Genomic DNA, 18,233 nt, shown 5'->3' with positions numbered 1-18,233 from the left:
AGCTGAGGAACTGTTTTAATATCGAGAGGAAAGTAAAAAGAAGGGACCCAGGAAAAGAAGGAAAATAGAGAATCCCTTTGAAGAGCACTCCATTTAATATGGATCCTGGAAATGGAAATTTAGAGTGAATATAATATTTTACATAATTTTGAGCTAAATTTAATTCTTTGATGTCTCTTATGTTCTGGTACTTAAAGTATTATATTGCCCACTTTTCCACAAGGCAAAGAATATTATTCAACATCGCAATGTATAATAAAATGCAATCACTTTAAGTTTAGTATAATTTTGCATGGCAAGCTGTAACTAGTATTTAGTAGAAAGCTACAACTGAAGGACTTCAGAATCTGTCCACAAGTGGTTCTAAAACAAGTATACTTATTTCTATCTCTTACAAGGCATGTTATGAATATGCTTAACCACAGGAACATACATAGCATCATAAAGGGAGAAGCAGAATTAAAAAAAACTACTTTATGTTTCTTCTGTGAAAGGGTTCATAGAATTAGATTTAGATAGGCATGATTTGGCATTTAACTGCATTTTAAGTCCCTAAACCTATACAAAAAGCATGTCTGTTTGTCTGTCAGTACAACCCTTTGTGTGTATAAAGGTCTGAAGTGATGACCTTTTTATAGGCTTACAAGTATGTACTAGCTCGAGGGTAAACCCATTCAAGACCTCCAGTCAACTATTCCTCTGCTTGTTTCTTCTGTTGACACCTTTTTCAACAGCAGTCGCAGCTCAGGTCTACTTACTGGGCTCCATCCTGAAGATACTCAGGTAACAAAAAGTGCTCTCCTAAGCACTTACTCTATACACCTTAACTAGCACATCATGAGACAAGTAAATATCAAAATATAGCAAGAATGAATTAAGTTCTGTTTGTTGTTTTAAATTAATACATTCAGTAACTAGATTATAGGATATTATGGCTGACATGGGACAATCTGAATGGCTACTACAGAAAGAGATCTGGGGATCTGGTTTGATGGCAAGTTGAATAGGAGTCAACCACGTGCCCTGGCAGCCAAAAGGGCCAACCATGCCCTGGGATGCATCAAGCACAGCACAGCTAACCAGTCAAAGGAGGTGATTGTCCTGCTGTACACCACACTGGTGTGGCCCCACCTTGAGTACTGTGTGAGGTTTTGGGTGCCTCAGTACAAGAAAGCCATCAAGATATTGGAGTGTGTTCAGAGGATGGCGACCAAGATAGTGAAAGGCCTTGAAAACAAGACTAACCAAGAGCAGCTAAGGTCACTTGGTTTGTTCAGCATGGAGAAGGCTGAGGAGTGACCTCATCTTAGTCTACAACTTCCTCAAGTGGAGCAGCGGAGGTGGGGTGCTGATCTCTCTCTGGTGACCAGTGATAGGACATGAGAGAAAGGAATGAAGTTGCATCAGGGGAAGTTCATATTGGACATTAGGAAAAGGTTCTTCACTGAGAGGGTGATCAGTCACTGGAACAGGCTCCCCAGGGAAGCGGTCATGGCACCAAGCCTGTCAGAGTTCGAGGAGTGTCTGGATGATGCTCTTGGTCATATGGTTTAGTTTTAGGTAGTCCTGTGAGGAGCAGGGAGTTCGACTCGATGATCCTTATGAGTCCATTCCAACTTGAGATATTCTGTGTTTCTGAATAATTTCACTTTGTGGAATAGTTAAATATTTTCTGGGAAAATCAGAAAGATGGTAAATGTGAAACTGAATCATTAAGCAGTTTTATCAATTGCAGCTGAAGGTATTTTTTTGAAGCTCAGGATCCATGGAAGTTGCTAGAAGCCAAATAATTTTAGAGGCGGGATTTTTCCAGTAACGTGTGGGTACTTCTCAGAGCATTGCTCAATAGATAGGCTTTTGTGAAACCCATTTTTAATCATCTAAGATTCATAATTTTTTTTAGATTTTTCAGAATTATATTCGGAGCTGTTACTTGTAATGGAAGGCTTGACTTATAGGAAAATTCTTCACAGAGCTGCTGCAGAGCTTGTCCAGACCTCTTTGGGAACAAATTCCCTCTGGTCTCATCCATAGCTTCTGTTTAAGGTGCTAGTGAGAATAATTCCACCTATCCATGATATGTATAATATGCATTATAAAGGATATCTTTCTTTTTTCCTCTGTTGTTCTTAAGTTTTATCTAACTTCCCTTTATATTTCAGTACCTTATTATGTCTATTTATAATTAATTACATATAAAATAATGCATCATTCATTGTTACTCCTTCTAATGCATTAAAATGTTCTTCAGATCATACATCACAAATACTGGGAATGTACTTTCTTAGTATTTTCTAAGCAGGCTTTTCAGTAACATGTGGTGATAGAATTCTAAGAAGGGAAAGGCAAAGGCAAAGAAGAAAAGCATGGATATAAAAATGAGTCTTCAGTACCTTGCATATGTTACGGAGGTACCCCAAAATGACTTTGCACAGATAATAAACTTAAACAACCTTTAATTCATAACTAAAGCAAAACATACAAAACCAAGGAGACAACAGGGGTAGCTCCAATAAAATTTAGTACATTATAGGTTCAGTGTACCAATTGGGGAAGTTATTACTAGACAACAAGAAGTAAGAACAACCACACATAGGAATGATGATTCCAAAGTGGGCGCACACTCACTCACAAAGGAAGCCCTCTCACTCAAGGGTACTCAGAAGATGTAATCACTCACCCAAAAGAGGTGAGGGCTCACCCAGAAGAAGTATTCACTCACCAAGTGGTGGCGTGAGAGGGCACTCACTCCTGTGAAGTTTCCTTGCGTGGCGTCCCAGTCCTAACGGGAGGGCTTCCAATCATAGATCCACTGCTCCACGGAGAACTGCTCAAAGAGGGTCTCTGGCGGGGGCCCCATTTTATAGCCTGGTCAGATCCGAACTGTGGTCATGTATTGGTTATGGTCCCAAAGCTCCCCCTGCCTGAGGAGCCCCGTTGTCTGGGGACACTGTCTGTTGACCAGGGGTTCCACTCCCTTTTCCTGCCACTGAGGCTGGGGGGTGCGTGCTGGTCTGCACCCAAGCAGGGTGCATATGTGTAGCAGCCATGGTGCACCACCAGCGGTGTGAAAACAAGGGCACGGAAGAGCTGGTGGCCACTACGTTAACAGCCCTAACCCTTGTTGGGGGGCAGGAGTAAGGGGGGAAATGTGTGTGTTTGTGCTCCTGCCACAGCATGCATAGTGTCAGAGAAAGGGTGTTATCATTCACACTACATGGAAGTTGCTCCCATATTCAGCATAGGAAACAATATAAACATCTAAAATAGATTATTAAAACCAAAGGCCAGATTTACTGCTGTACTCTGGCTGCATTGTGTGGCTCCAGTGACACACAGCAGTCATAAACTCAGCTTTAGTAGGTGTTCCAACTATGTTTATAATTGATTTGCAGAATGCTCACAATCTTCATTTTAGCTGCAAAAATTCTTGAGCAACTAATTTTGACATTGCAGTCACCATTAAGTAATCAATATGAATCAGCAGCTACAATGCAATAGGAGATTGCAGATGCCTCTTTCTCAAAATTAATGGGTAAATAGCTGCAGTAACTCAGCTACCATGGTAAAAACGGTGGTAAGTGTGATAATTTTTAGTGGTGAGCATAAATGAAACTGCTATAGCATCTCAAATAACTCTTTTGTTTCTGCTTTTTCTTTGTCTGGCAAATGCAATGAGCTTTGCAACTGAGTATTTACTTGTCAAGCTGTACCTGTCAAGTAACCTCTGAGCTGTTTGTTGGTTTTGTCTTTTTTATTTTAATACTGAAATAAGAAACTGCAGTTACTTTTAGTTCTGTTTTAAATACCTTCTTTTACTGGAAAACAAACCAAACCAAACAAAAAACTTTAATTAGCGTGAGTTGATTCCAGTGTCAGGAATGATGGCAAGTGACAAGTTAAGGAAACAGCTAAATAATATGCATGTTCCTGCTTTTATGCCTACCAGGACAGAGAAATATGGTTTTTAATCCTCCACAAGAAAAAAAAATCTTGAAACAACGGCGTTCTGTTTACCGACAAATAAAAAATATACACTAAAGCAATACAAAAGTCTTCTAATTCCAAATTGACAAAGTGTGGGAGACTTAAATCTGACATACTGTTTTAACTCTACCATTAGTTCATTTTTCTCCATTTGTACTGTGGGCTAAATTAAGCATCTAGCCCAGCTGTGAATTTCATTGGTTTTTCTGTTCAGGGATAGAACAATCTTAATTTTATTTAACCTTCTTTTTTATTGGATTGACCACAGCCACAGTGGAGAATTGCACTTGCTGTCTTACAGAAATATTGAAAGAAGAGAGTTCCTTAACTTGCACCCAATCTACTAATCCAGTCAATAATTCAGACTGGCCAATAGGGAAAGCAATTGCCTGCAGCTATTGCAGTCATGATTGAACAGGACAAGCAAGATCCTTACTTCAAGTAACTGCTCTCACTATTTCTAGAAGGTCTGTTACATATGGAATGCATTTTGAAAATTTAATAAACCATCATCCTTCATGTGTAGCTTGACACTTCTGAATTATGGACTCAGAGACTTAAGGCTTGAAAAGAGGAAAGGTGGAGTCTACAAGCAAAATAGGGTCAATGTAGACAATGCACGTATTCATTCAACTATACAGGAAGCGTTTGCAGCAGATTGCCTCTGCATTCTGCAGCAAATAATATTTTTAAGCCAACCAAAGCCTGTATGTACTTTTGTTCACTCTGGTCATTCAAACAAACAAGCAAAACTCCCAAAAGCCCAATAGTAGAAAGCAATAGCAATACATAGCGTTAAAACTTATGATGCTTACAAATAAGAAGTAAAAGCCAGTCCACTTAAACCGGGACCAAAGAATTTTCCAAGGATCTTCTAGGTTAATTCTTACTGATTTTGGTAGCTGAGCTGGAAGACATCGAAAACTCGGTGCCTGCATGTAACATACAGCTCCTATTGAAGACAACAGAGCAGACACTGAGATCTAGCTGATGAGTCACAAGATTTCTGGCAGGATGAACTAAAGCACTCAAAGAAACGTGAGTCATGTGAATCAAACAATGTTGTTATCCTTTCAGATGGTTTCCTTTCTTCTCAGACCTCATACCAAAATTAAGCACTTAAATAACCCACTCTTGCTTCTAAAACAGTTAATGGCTTTATTTCATGTATCATCTCCAGATAAAATGTCTCCAGATAAAATGTCCTCTTTTTTTCGGGGCTCACTTTCAAATATGGTGTCTTTACTTTTGCCTCTTTCAAAGATTATGCTTATCTCACTGGAGAGCTGTTTTATCTAGATGGTATGTTTTTTATGTCAGTGGGTGAAATTTTGATCCCACTGGCAGCATCTAGGTTTTTCTGATGTCATCAGCAGAAAGCATGATAGTCAAATGCTCTGGACTGGTTTACTTCTGTGCTTTAAAGTCTGGGTCCTATCATGGACTGTGATCTGGTTCACAGCAGGAAATTCATGTTTTACTCCAGAACGGTATGAATGAATGTATAAGCAATGTGCACAAGCAGGGCACCAGCAAAAAAAAGGGAGGGAGTGAGGCAACCTGGTGGTATTGGTGAACTTCTGCACATATCAGGATTAGATTTATCTTCTCATAAATTGATTCATATAAGTAAAGTGCTCGTGACTGGAGTGTGATCTTTCCAGGCTATGTGTGCATTCAATGAGGAGAAGCTGACAATTCTCAGGGAGGATTTTGTCCGCTAAAGATTGTCTTAAGAGGCTGATCTTTCCCTCCAGGCGACACAAGAAGCTAAGGCTGACAAGTCCTCTAACACTGGCATCTCAGTTTACTTCTTAAACTGTTTGGGGTATGAATACAGGTTCTTCTTAGCACAAGGCGCTTTTTTAAAAATACGTTTCATAAAAAAACCTCTTTGTCCAGTGACTATTTCTACATACATACTCCTATTTGTGGAATTACATTTTGAGCATTTTAAGCAAAGTTTTGAATTTTATAATGAACAATACTAAAGCATATTCTGAAGAGTAGTAACATATCACCCCAGTATTTTATTCATTGTGATTATGTGACACAGCTTTTTCCACTGAATGTTTAAATTGAATTTGCATAAAAAGAGTAAAATTCTTAAAATATATACAGACTTGTCCCAAATAGAAAAGCTCACCTTGGGAGTTTCTACATTCCTGAGCCATGAAAAATAGCTGCTGGTTAATTCTGTCCTTCTGGCATGACTCAGTAATAGAGTAATGATGTGCTTGAGATATCATTAAAAGTCTGAACACTAGTTCTGGAAGTCATTCTATTTAAATAGCCTGAAAAAGAAGACTTGAAGAAACCTTTTTTCTTGTTTTACCTCTTTTATATTCTTCTGTAGAAATGGACTGGGAAAAATAAACTAAACTGATTTTTTTTTTTTTCAAGTAAAGAATTTCACAGTATTTGAGAAGGCTTGGGCCATATTATATACATCATTATTTTGATTCATGGCTGCTATGTCATGACATAACATGCCATAAAGTGTACTTTTCTATGTGACTTTTAAATAGAAATGGAAAACTGATGGAAAACAGCTATTAAATTTGTCTACCTGAAAGATGAAAGAGTAAGAGGTTTAGAAAGGCATCTACAGATATTTTTAATTTCATATTTTGAAATCATAGTTATCTGTAGAACTTTGAGTAAGAAATAATACCTGGCTTATTGTATTAAGAAAGTAAATATAATACAATAATATTTATCGTCCATTCTCAAAAGAACTGTTTCAAGATGGAACCTTTGTTGTATAACTATAAAGAGAAATACTGAAAATTAGATACATTCTTAGTAAATATGGGTGTATTTTCCCTACCTTAAAAGGAGTCATAGTCGCTATTTTTAAATGGAGAACACAAGGGAAAACAATGTTTTACTTTTTTATGTTAGTCCATTCAAAGGTAAATAGTTTCTTCTTCTTTCCCTAAAAACACACATAACAGAAAGAGTGACCTGTTAAGCACTAAAAGTGTGTAGCAGTAACCTGAGACGTAGCAGAAAAATGACTTAACACAGGGCAGGAGAATCTGGCAGTATTTTGGTTTAAAGATTATGGAAAAATAAGAAGAAACATGGAAAAATAAGTACTTATTTTAAAGTCAAACATGGAAAGAATAAAAATATTTCTTCCTTGCTTTTAGGAGGAAAGAGGAAAAAATGATGCAGTTGCAGAGCACCACAGTTTTAGCAGTGAAAAACATGATTCTCACAGCATGTGATCTGCTATAAAATTGAAACACAGTTTTTAAATGGATTCTAGATTTAACCTAACAATTTCACCTGTCTTCGCTTCTTGATACTGAGTGGCTACCAAATATTTTTCATTCCTTCAGATAATAATTCCCTCTTGCCTCCATTGTTTGGAATTAAAAAAAATGTAAAAATGTGAGTCTTGGGAAAAAGCAACAGCTGAATGCTTCTGGGATTTTAGTAACATTTGTGCAGACTTCACTGAATATAAGATGAACTCAAGCTGTCATGTTCTGCATTAAGTTTAGTACCCACAAGTCTCTCCACATTGTTCAATTTTATTGCAGTTAATAATCAGGAGAATTTATTCTAACACTGCTGAGTTTTGGGGTTGGTTTTGTGTTTTGGCTGTGTTTTTTCTGTTTATTTTGTGGGGTTTTTTTTTTCCTTAGTAAGTTCATTAGCTTTGTTGTGCTGTTAAAAAAAAAAAAAGCAAGCTTAACATTGCTTAAGTGAAAGTGCACTATGAGGCAATAGTCAGAAACAACAACTGCAAAGAAAGTCTAAGCTGCATTGCAGGTATATTACTCACTTTTCCCTGGTAACAATTAGTAAATTCCTGGACCTGTCCAGTTTGTATTTGGCCTGGATTCATGTTATCAAGTGTAGCCTCAGTTCATTTGACTTTTGATCCTGTTTTGATTATATATTATTGCACAATTTTTTTGATTGCTCAGTATCTCTAAATACCCTTAATAATAAATGTGTTTTTGTCATGAAAGAGGAAGCAATCAATGTCCTAAAAGCTAAGGAATGTCCTAACCCTCCTAGCCAAGTCTGATAATCCTAATATATATTATCAGCAAATAAAGACTCTCCCCTCCTACTCAGCTCAGCTTGCCTAAATCGGCATACAGTCAGGAGGTTCCAGAGATCACTCTAAACTGTTGTGTTTGTGTAACAAAGACACTGGGAGGGTTCTCCACTTGGAAGAATAACCAACTCAGGGGAGGAAAAGGTCTTTGAATATCATTTTCTATTGGAGCCTCAAGCTACCAGCCACCCTGGTGCATGGATTCTAGACTCTCTTCACCAGCAGTTGCTGCAAATAAAACTTGATCTAAAGCGCCTATTAACTGATCCTCATGTAACATTCTGCGCTCCCACTGTTTTGTATTATTGGGATTGAATAAAAATGCAACCACACAGGATCATAGGTCACTGAAAATATCTTTATTATAATAGCAAAATTATGATATAGTTTCAGAGGTACAGCTAAATATCTGCTCTATGTGAACCCACAAGGTAGCTGGGCAGATCTCTCATTAAGTGTAAGATTCCCTAAGATATATTGTGATGCATTATTCTCCCAGTTTTGGTGTCAAGGGCATATCAAGACTTCTGAAAAGCTGTTTGTATCCATGCAATTGACCCTAAATAAATGTTATGGGACAAAAGAAAAAAAAGTGCACAGCTTCATTAAGTGATTATGACTAACGCAAGCTCATTACAAATGTGTTTAGGCAACTGAATAGTATAAACATCAAAAAATGAGGACAGCCTTATTAAGTGGATACCAATCATGCTTAGAAAGACTAGTTCTAACAGTAAAAAGCACACTTTTGTCAATCTAGATGAAAACCTGTTAAAACATTCATTATGCACAATCTTGTGTTGTTGACCATTGTTCTGATAACTGTCTAAGCATTTACATTAGTTAGTATACTCTTACCTTTGCCTCGGTGGTAATTACAATGAACTAATTATATTCATTAAGTATGTACCATTTCTATTCTACTTGAGTTTTTTATTCTTGTAGTAAAAGATCAATGTTAAGAAAAGAAGAAAATAAAGTAAGACTTAGGCTAAATACAAGGAATCAAAAGCAACTGACCACAATTGTATAAATCTATGTATTGGAAGCTACAATACTATACCACATTTTAAAGACTAGTAAACCTAACAGTCTGACTTTCAGGGGTGCTGCTGATCTATTAAATTTATAGTAGACAACAGTGCTTAAGGATTCTCAACACCTTTCAAAATCACTCTGCTTTTACTTGGGTGCCCAGATGAAGACTAAAGAATGCAACTTTAGGCATCCCACTGTGACAATTTTCACTTCTGTCCTTTTTGCTCTCTCTTGTTATGCCTAATGCCAGCAAAAACCTGATGGAAGAATAACAATTTAATAAAGATAAAGTACAGAAAAAAGAAATTGCTCAGAATTCCAGCTGGGTTTTCCACTTTGCTGGTAATTATCATAAGTGCCTCCCCATGACTGGAAATGAGAAGAGAAACTGCTGTTACTGCCACTTCCCTGCTCTCTATGTTGCTTTTTTTATCCACAGTAGCCCCCTAAACAAGTTATCCAAAACCAACAAGCTGTGAGGTTCAGCTACTATGCACTCATTTCAAAAGCACTTTTGAACGCAACAGTACCCGCGCCCTGCTTTTCTTCTCAGCTATTAACTTCTCTGCCACCACATAACATGCCAAAAGAAAGATGGTATTTCACAGAAATGGGGAAACCAAAAAAAAAAAAGGACAAAGGAAACAAAGAAGTATTGCTGTAGAAGTGTTTGGCGCTCTAGCTAGTTGAACATTACATGTGTTTCTGTTAATACATTATAGTTTCTCATCCTGAGCTTTGACATCTCTTGGTGATGGACTCACCAGGAACTGAAGAGGTCCTCACATGGCATGGGGGACCATAAAAATACCCTACTGTCATCCGAGTACCTGGCATGTAAAAGAATTAAAATTAGAGAAAGAACAGAAACATAGCTTGAGAGGACAAGTGGAGCAGCCCCTGGAGAAGAGTTATCTACCAGCCCAAATCAGAGGTGCTTTGAAGTCCCAAGCGGCCCAAGGTCAGAAGCAAAGGGGAAGGCCAGTACCCAGGAATAACTGTGCTGCCTTCACTGACTGCTGCCACTGTGCATGGATCCCAGGCATTTCTCTTAAAAACCTGTTGATACGTCAGAGTAAAAGACATTACAGACTACAAAATCTTCCTGCCTGACTGCAGAAACTAACTGTGCAGCCTAGTCGGCTCAAATTCCCTTTCATGTCCACGGGGAGAGATAAGCACATTGAAGAAGCAGTTCAGATCTCACATGAGATAAAAGTACCTTCTCAAAAAGCCCTCTCTACCCATTTCCACTGACTAGAGAGGGAACTTAAGCTGACTAAACTCCTTATTTAGGTATTAAATCTACTGCTGAGTAAGAAGAATAATTTGATTTCCATGTTTGTATTATATCATGTTTGAACTGACAAGTAGTAGTACCACTGTTGCAATAAGATAATAAAATCATGTTCTTTTTTTTATAATTTATTTTTATTATATATACTGTTTCCTCTTGTGGATTTCACAAAGAAAACAACTATATTAGATTAAAATAAAACAACATCCACTCTTGTTTGAAAAAATAACACAAGGAGAGAAAACTAGAAGTTAGCATTGTGTATAGTGTTTGCTGTGCATTCAGTTTTAACAGTATTATGACCTTGAAACAAATTTTAGTTTTTACGAAACAAGTTAGTACTGATTTTTGAGTAATATAAATGAAAAGAAATTATTGTCTTGAAAAATCTTTCAAGTGGGACATATAGGAAAATGCAGAATATTAGATGACAGTCCACATGGTCATCTATTTAATTGTATTGTAATTACATGTAAAGAAATTTGACAGTTTTTTAAAGTTACCTATACAGCTTATATAGAAATAAACAGCTTTATAAATCTAGCTTCTAGCATTCAGTACTGGAAAAGATATCTGATGTCCTTTAAATTAACTTAAAATCACCAGTTTATTTTTAAGTGGATCAGTCTCTTCACTTAGATTAAGAGAAAATGATATTATAAAGAATTATTAATCAATTTAAAAGTGAAATATAGGCATGAGGCATTTTAGGATGCTTACTCTTGCACACCTTCACTACTAAAGTAAGTGAGGATAATGAAAGCATGAAAAATAGTCAATGTTTTCTAATAAACATTGATTTTTTTTTTTATAGGCAAAACATGAATGCTTTTTTGGGTGAAATAACATAATTGGTGAACGAAGGGAATGCAGTTCTGCAAACAGAACAAGTTCACATCTTAGCAAAGCACTTGGTAGAGAGTCTCGTGAAATATTACTCTGAAAAATCAAATTTCCTTGGATACGAACCGTATGATATAGCATGAAAAGTAGCTCAATAGCCATAAACAGTAGCTAATGATGAACGACAACTTATCAGATAGGGAGAGATGTCTAGGGGCATACTAGTGTAGAAGGTTTCAGCCTCCTTCTTTATCTGACATCTTCATTAATAATTTAGAAGGGAGTTCAAATATCACATTAATGAATCTCACAGATGATGTTAAATTGCGATGTGTTGCAAACACAAAGAATGACAAAGAATAAAATAGTGGGACACTAAGTGTCTGGCACTTTCAGTGATTTCACCAGCTTAAAGTTTCTTTTATACTCTACAGTATGCATACACAAGATCCTTGAAACTTATTTCCAAAGTCATCTCCCTCCCTGTTTCCAAATTGGAGCTAAAAATCTTTTCACTGTCCTTGGAGAATAAGCTATCCATAACAATCACTAAAAAATATAATGATATTTTTTGCATAACCAGAAATAAATATATGAGAAAGAAGAAGGTAGATGTCTGTACAGGAATTCAAATGGAGGGAGAATAGCAAACATTTTAATGGATTAATTATTGTGCATTTTAATCATTTGAATATGAAATACAACAAAGAAATCATTAATGTCATATAATAATACATTTTGCATGAAATACATTCTGTGTAACTAGTAGTACAAAAATGCTGGAATTACAGGGAAGAAAAACCTGCCTGGTTCCTTCCTGTTCTGTGCACATAAGAAGAACAGAAGGAACTTAATTTTTTTTTCCTTAAGACTGAAACAGTTGGTGAGTTACTGTATGATACTACAGTTCCTCATATTCAGTTGCTTCATTTTGGTTGGATTTTTATCTTCTACTGACATACAGTCATATATTTCTTGTCTGTCTAGAACTGCCTTTGCACCCACGTACAACTATTGCCTTCAGTCAGATTCACCAGGGAAGAAAAATCACCTTTCCTTTGTTGCCTCTTTCCTTCTTTCCCATAAGGATCATATTGCAGGATCAGTAATTGTGATCTTATAATACGAGCTCAGTGTTGCTGCTGAAATGAAATGCTATTCTTAACTAACAGAACACAGGTACTGAACATTACACAAAGAACACTGAATTCCAACATAACTGTTTTCATTTGTGAATGTTTCAGATCTATGGGTTTTCTCTAAATGTAGATTTTGGTTTTGTTAGGCTCGTTGTTAGCTTTCTGTTTGTTCTGCATATTTTAATGCCATTCTGAAGTAGAATGTATTACACACTTCACACTTTTTGCCTCTGCCCTGCTCTTGAAAACTTTCAGCCCGTACAGAATTAGAGTTACTTCAGTACATTAAACTCTTTCAAATGTAAATGAGTTTGGGTTTTGGTTTTTTTGTTTTGTTTTGGTTTTTTTTAGGAATAAAAGGAACAAGGCAACATTTATCTAACAAGTTCACTGGTTGTGTTTTATTTAAATATTGTGAACTTCAAGGATTCTGAGGGGGAAAAATACATAAAATGGAAGAAAGATATGAAGGATTTTGGAAAGGAAATTACAAAGTCAGTGACAGAATTTTTCTTTTTAGTTCATATGGTACAGTGCAAAACAGTGCTTTGTGCATATGCTTTTCAATAGGAGATAATTATTTTAATCTTTCATCTCCTCCATGAAATGGATAAAATAGTTAATCTTGTTAATACCCACCCATGTTGATTTACTGTAGCTAATGCAACATACCAAGTCCCATTTAAGGGGCAGCAACAGAAGAGGAACAAATGTCCAAAGATAAAGCAAAAACTTTTTTCTTTTCCATCTGATTCCTGGCTTGATCCTTTGCTGCAGAAAATCCTGAAGGCTCCTTCCTTTGTATGAGCATTCAGCACATCCAAGAAACTGAAACGAAAGTTATCAACTGGTGTGAAAGAAAGGAAGAAACTGCCTAAATACCTTCCTGAGTGTAGTTTCACCGGCTTTTTAGGCACTTCTCTGTATCAGTTATGCAGATCCTATGGATTCTTCTGTTCCTGTAGTAACATGATGCAAATGGAGGGGTAACTGCATCTGGCTAAGCTCATTCAAAATCTCACTATTTTTGCCAGGACTCACTCTATAGAATAAAATAATAGAAGGAAAACTTCAGGAGTTCCCTAGACTGGTGGTCTCTCACAGATTTACGTATTGCTTCGGTATATCTACGTCACAGAGATGAATATATTTTTTTTTTGTTTCTTAATCCTGTGTTTTAGCCTGTAGCTACTCTAAAAGCAAATCTTTTACCAGGACCTCTCTGGTCTACACTCCTTTAAACACCTCATTCCTAAGAAAAAGAAAGGGGTCTGAAATCCTAATTGACATACTATGTTCAGATTTTTAATTCTGGACACTTAAATTAGAGGAGAATCATAGTCAACCATCTATGAACGTTCATATAACAGCACCAGAGCTTGGGATGGCTGCACATATTGAGGTAGTAGAATCTATCAAAGATCATATAAGACATAAAGAATCATCTAGTCAGTTCTATTTTTTTTTATAATATTAGAAGTAGCTGATAGACAAAGGCAATAGATGTCCCTGCAGATAACATAAAGTCAATGTTAATATACAGTATATATATATAATCTACTCAGGGGGATTATACGAAATTACCAGAGTCAGTCACACAGCGTCATTAGCTGCATTGCTTCTGTGTATTTTTCACTCACTTTCACTAACAGACTGTTTCTATGGAAAGATTCTTCTGTTAGGATCTTCATTTTGTAAAATACAAAATTAAATAGGTAAATCCATATATCAATCATCAACAGATTTATGGCAGGTTAAACTATGTGATTTAATATGACATCTTACAAAGACCACCTGCTTTATTTCCTCTTATCGGGGGAGATGCCTAAATTGTCTCTTTAGTTCCTCATTAACTCAGGAGAATATAATTTCCTCATCAAGTAGACTAGTTTCATTACGAGGGAAAAAACTTTCAAAAGTTTTTGCACCTCCCAGCCTCTTCCAATAAGGAATAAGCCTAATTTACATTAAATTATTCTACCATTAAATTATTCTACATGAAGGATGGTATTAGAAAAAATCAACGTTCTCTATTTTGGAAGGTTATTGCAACAATATACCTTCTCTCTAAAGCTAGCAGTAGATATCACAAAATTTTCATGGGAAACACCACATGCATAGTAATCACAAGTGCTTATCATGATCTGTGTTCAAAATAGAGCTGGACCATAGAATACATCATGATGGGATGCCCTAGTGTTAAAGAACACTAATGCAGCATTAATTTTGTATGTCTTTTGCAGAGACAGGCATGGTTTGTATGGAAAGGAATGAATTGAATTTTCAATGAGATGTATTCACTTGAATAATGAGAGTGCTTAAACAAGCATGACAGTGTGAATCAAGTGCTCAAGAAATGTTCAAAGGACTGACTAAGGTACAACCACAGTTGCTATATGGCCTGGGTTTGACAAGTATAGCATTTGCACATTGTGTGTGGCCAAGAGGAATTCTTATAGACACAACAGAGTTTCAAACAAGAACTAGCTCTAGAAGTCTACATCATCTCTAACTTTGGAAGAGTTTGATTTAGTTCAGGGTAAAAGTTAGTTAGTTGTCAGAAAAGCCAGCGAAAACAACTAAAAGAAACGAATGAATGAAAACCAAAAAAAAATGCAAAAAAACCAAGGCCCATACCAAAAAAAACCAAACCCCACAACCTAATTGATACATGGTGATAAAGTAGTTTGGAAACTAGGAAACTATTTTGAGGAGTTTGTTTTCTCTGTGTCTTGAACTATTAGTGGTGACTCCTATGTGAGTTTATGCGAGTCCTACGTTTGGCTTCTCCAGGTGTGATTTAAAGTTCACAGAATTAGGTTGTCTTAAATTCTTGAAAGGCTTTGCACTTTGTCAGAACTTCTATAAAGGTCAAGCCGCCTGTATCCTTGTTTGCACAACCAGTGGGGCAGGTGTGTCCTTCATACTTCAGAAGGACTCATTGCATGAAGGTGCAAACACCACTGTCCTGAAACTGTTGAATGTATTTAGAGAGGAGTAGGCTTTTGTACAATGGGAATTTCCCAAATGTTCTGCTTGATAATTTTAGACAGCTGATAATAGCTATCATATACTGTTGAAGATCTTGTAACTCCACATACCATCAGAGACTGTGTGAATTCCTCTCTAAAGTGTAAGAAATTAGCACCTTTATTAGGACAGCTCTTTATGCACTTATAAGCAGAATTTCTACAAAGTATCCCTCTTGAAAATGTATGAAGAATGAAGAAGCATCATAAAATGATGTGTGACTATAAAAGGAGATAATAAAAAAGTTTTTTAGAAGTTCATCCTTTTTTATTATCAGACAATTATGAGTGTGGAGGATTAGTCAGATATGCCCAGTTATACAATTTGCAAATGTTCTCTTGCAGAAACAGACGTAGCATACACATTAATAAGATATACTGCATATACAGCTTCTAGTTTACATGCTTTGGCTACAAATAGAATGCCATGTCTTAGGGGACAGCATGATGGCATTGATGTTACTAGCAATAAAATGCAAGAACAGAATGAATGAACCTTTATTGGCTTGTAATTTCACTGTCTCAACACTTTTTAAAATCTGAATGTTGCTTGCTATTTTATTAGAAGAAATTCTGTTGCCACAGTGCCAGCAAGTATCAGCTGAAATTAAGGACTGAGAAATCCCTATTGATTATAACATTACTGTGTTACAAAACCAATTTGCATCTCAATTCTTAGAACACTGAAGAGTCTCAGGTAACTCCCTCATTACTGAGAGTTAAAACGTGTAAAATGAGACCTTACATTTTAAACTACATGATGGATTTAAAGTTTGTTAGGTTTGTCATTACATTGATTGACAAGTATAACTGTCATGCAAAGCATACTTTAACATGGATAAAGTACATTTTAAATTTGACTATGTTTCTGTCAAGAAATCAAAGGAAATGTTGATCTCAAAAGGATGAAGTTTTAATGTTGTAAATATATTTATCTTTCCAGATAACCTAGATGATTGAAAAAATAATGACAAAATATATGAAAGGAACTGAGTACTTTTTTTCTAATCAATGTCATTGTGCATTTCAGAATACTAATGTAGTTGAGTACACTCCTGGTAATAGAAACTGTACTTGTTATTCCCACATCTGCAGGTCATGTTGAAAAGTTTATTTGACCTTGGCTTCACATTTTGCAAAAATATTCTTATACAAATCACTATCATGGGAAACATGACAAGACTGGTACAATTTCTTTTTTTGTTTGTTTCTTTGTTTCTTTGTTTGTTTCTGTTTCTACAACATTTTATACTGAAATATATGAAAAAACCACCACTAAAAGCAAAATAATGTTTTAAATACAGATTATTAAGATTGAGAAGTCAAGTATTCAAAACTAGGGAATCCTACAACTAGATTTACTTTAAACTGGTGTCATCAACTGTATGTGTTCCGATAAATTTAGCTTCATATTGTGGTCAATATTGTGATTCAAGTTCCGGTCCGAATGAAATAGGCTCAGGCAGAATCCTCTGTGAAGCACATTTTTATTCGTGTTCTTGCAAGAGCGGGTGACCTAGCAAGTAGGCACACTTTCAGTTCTTGAAACACACCTTTTTATTTCCTAATCCCAGCCAAATTTTTCCCTCCCCTGTTTCCCATTGGTTAGGTACTCCAGGGTTCACAGTCTGTCCGAGGCGCCTAAAATTCTTCCCGGATGTCTTGCCTCTGTTTAATTCTCTTTATGCTACACCTAAAGGGATTATCTGACTAGTTTATTTCTTTCCTTTTTCTAAAAAAAAAATAAAAAAATAAAAATTGCTCAATGTCATTAGCCCTGGTTAAATGTTTGACTACCCTTCTAGACGCTAATCCAGTGTGAAACAGTTTGTCCTTTTGTCTGTGCGATAAGAGATGTTCTACAAGCCTTTGCTGGAGCCCCTTTGTCTTAGTCATTCCCTTATCATGTCACCTCTGATGGAAAGGGCTGTTCTCCTCTGCAAAAGCAATACTTGCCTTTCTTACAATATAGTGAGGAAACGACTAACTTAGGTAAAGAATATTAATATAGAAATGTCTACAGTGATTTTGACCATAGATCCGTCTATCCTAAACTCATTTATCCAACATGATCATTTATGAATATCTAAGGAAAAGTGTAAGACTAGTGTTTTCCTGGAATATTCCTGGAGTCTTGAGCAGTTTTCCTTTTTGCTACCTCTTCTTAAATCAAAAGCAGTGTCTTTGTATTTGAAACATGAAAACTTTCCCCACCCAAAACGTTCTGTGATGAGTAGCTTCATAAATTAACTGCACAGAATAAAAACGTACCTCCTTTTGTTTGCTTTTGTACCTGTTATTTTGAACTTTGTTCTTATGTTTTTAATTTAAATTTTTTACCTGTATTATGGAATCCAAAGCCAAGAATCTGAAGTGCAATTCTTGACCCATAGAAAGAAAGGGAACAGTTGTAATATCTGTGTCGGTTACCAAGTATGTAATATTGGTGCTTCACCTAAATTAAGAAACCTGTGTTGTCAATGGACAACATAGGAAATCTGCTATTGTCAGACGTTACTGGGACAGATTGACACACTGTAATGATATGAAATAAATGCAGACAGAAACAATGGTGAGGAAGAGGGAACAAAAAAAAGAGAATGGCCATGTCACTTTGGTGTTGCTACTGCCTTATGTGAAAATGGCTCACTTAACACCTGTATAAAAGGAATGAAAGATTGAGAGATTCCCCTAAGGAATAGTAGCTCAAGCTTAATTTGTTATTATGTTTTAACCATGAAAACATGGACTTTGTTTTTAATTTTTCTCTGTGATCAAGAAAATCACTGAAGTGCATATTCATTTTTTAACATTAAATGGCT

Source organism: Rissa tridactyla, chromosome 1 (genome assembly GCF_028500815.1).
Source record: "Rissa tridactyla isolate bRisTri1 chromosome 1, bRisTri1.patW.cur.20221130, whole genome shotgun sequence".
In the NCBI taxonomy this organism is placed as follows: domain Eukaryota; kingdom Metazoa; phylum Chordata; class Aves; order Charadriiformes; family Laridae; genus Rissa; species Rissa tridactyla.
The sequence above is the reverse complement of the archived record's forward strand: the minus strand, read 5'-3'. Positions refer to the sequence as shown.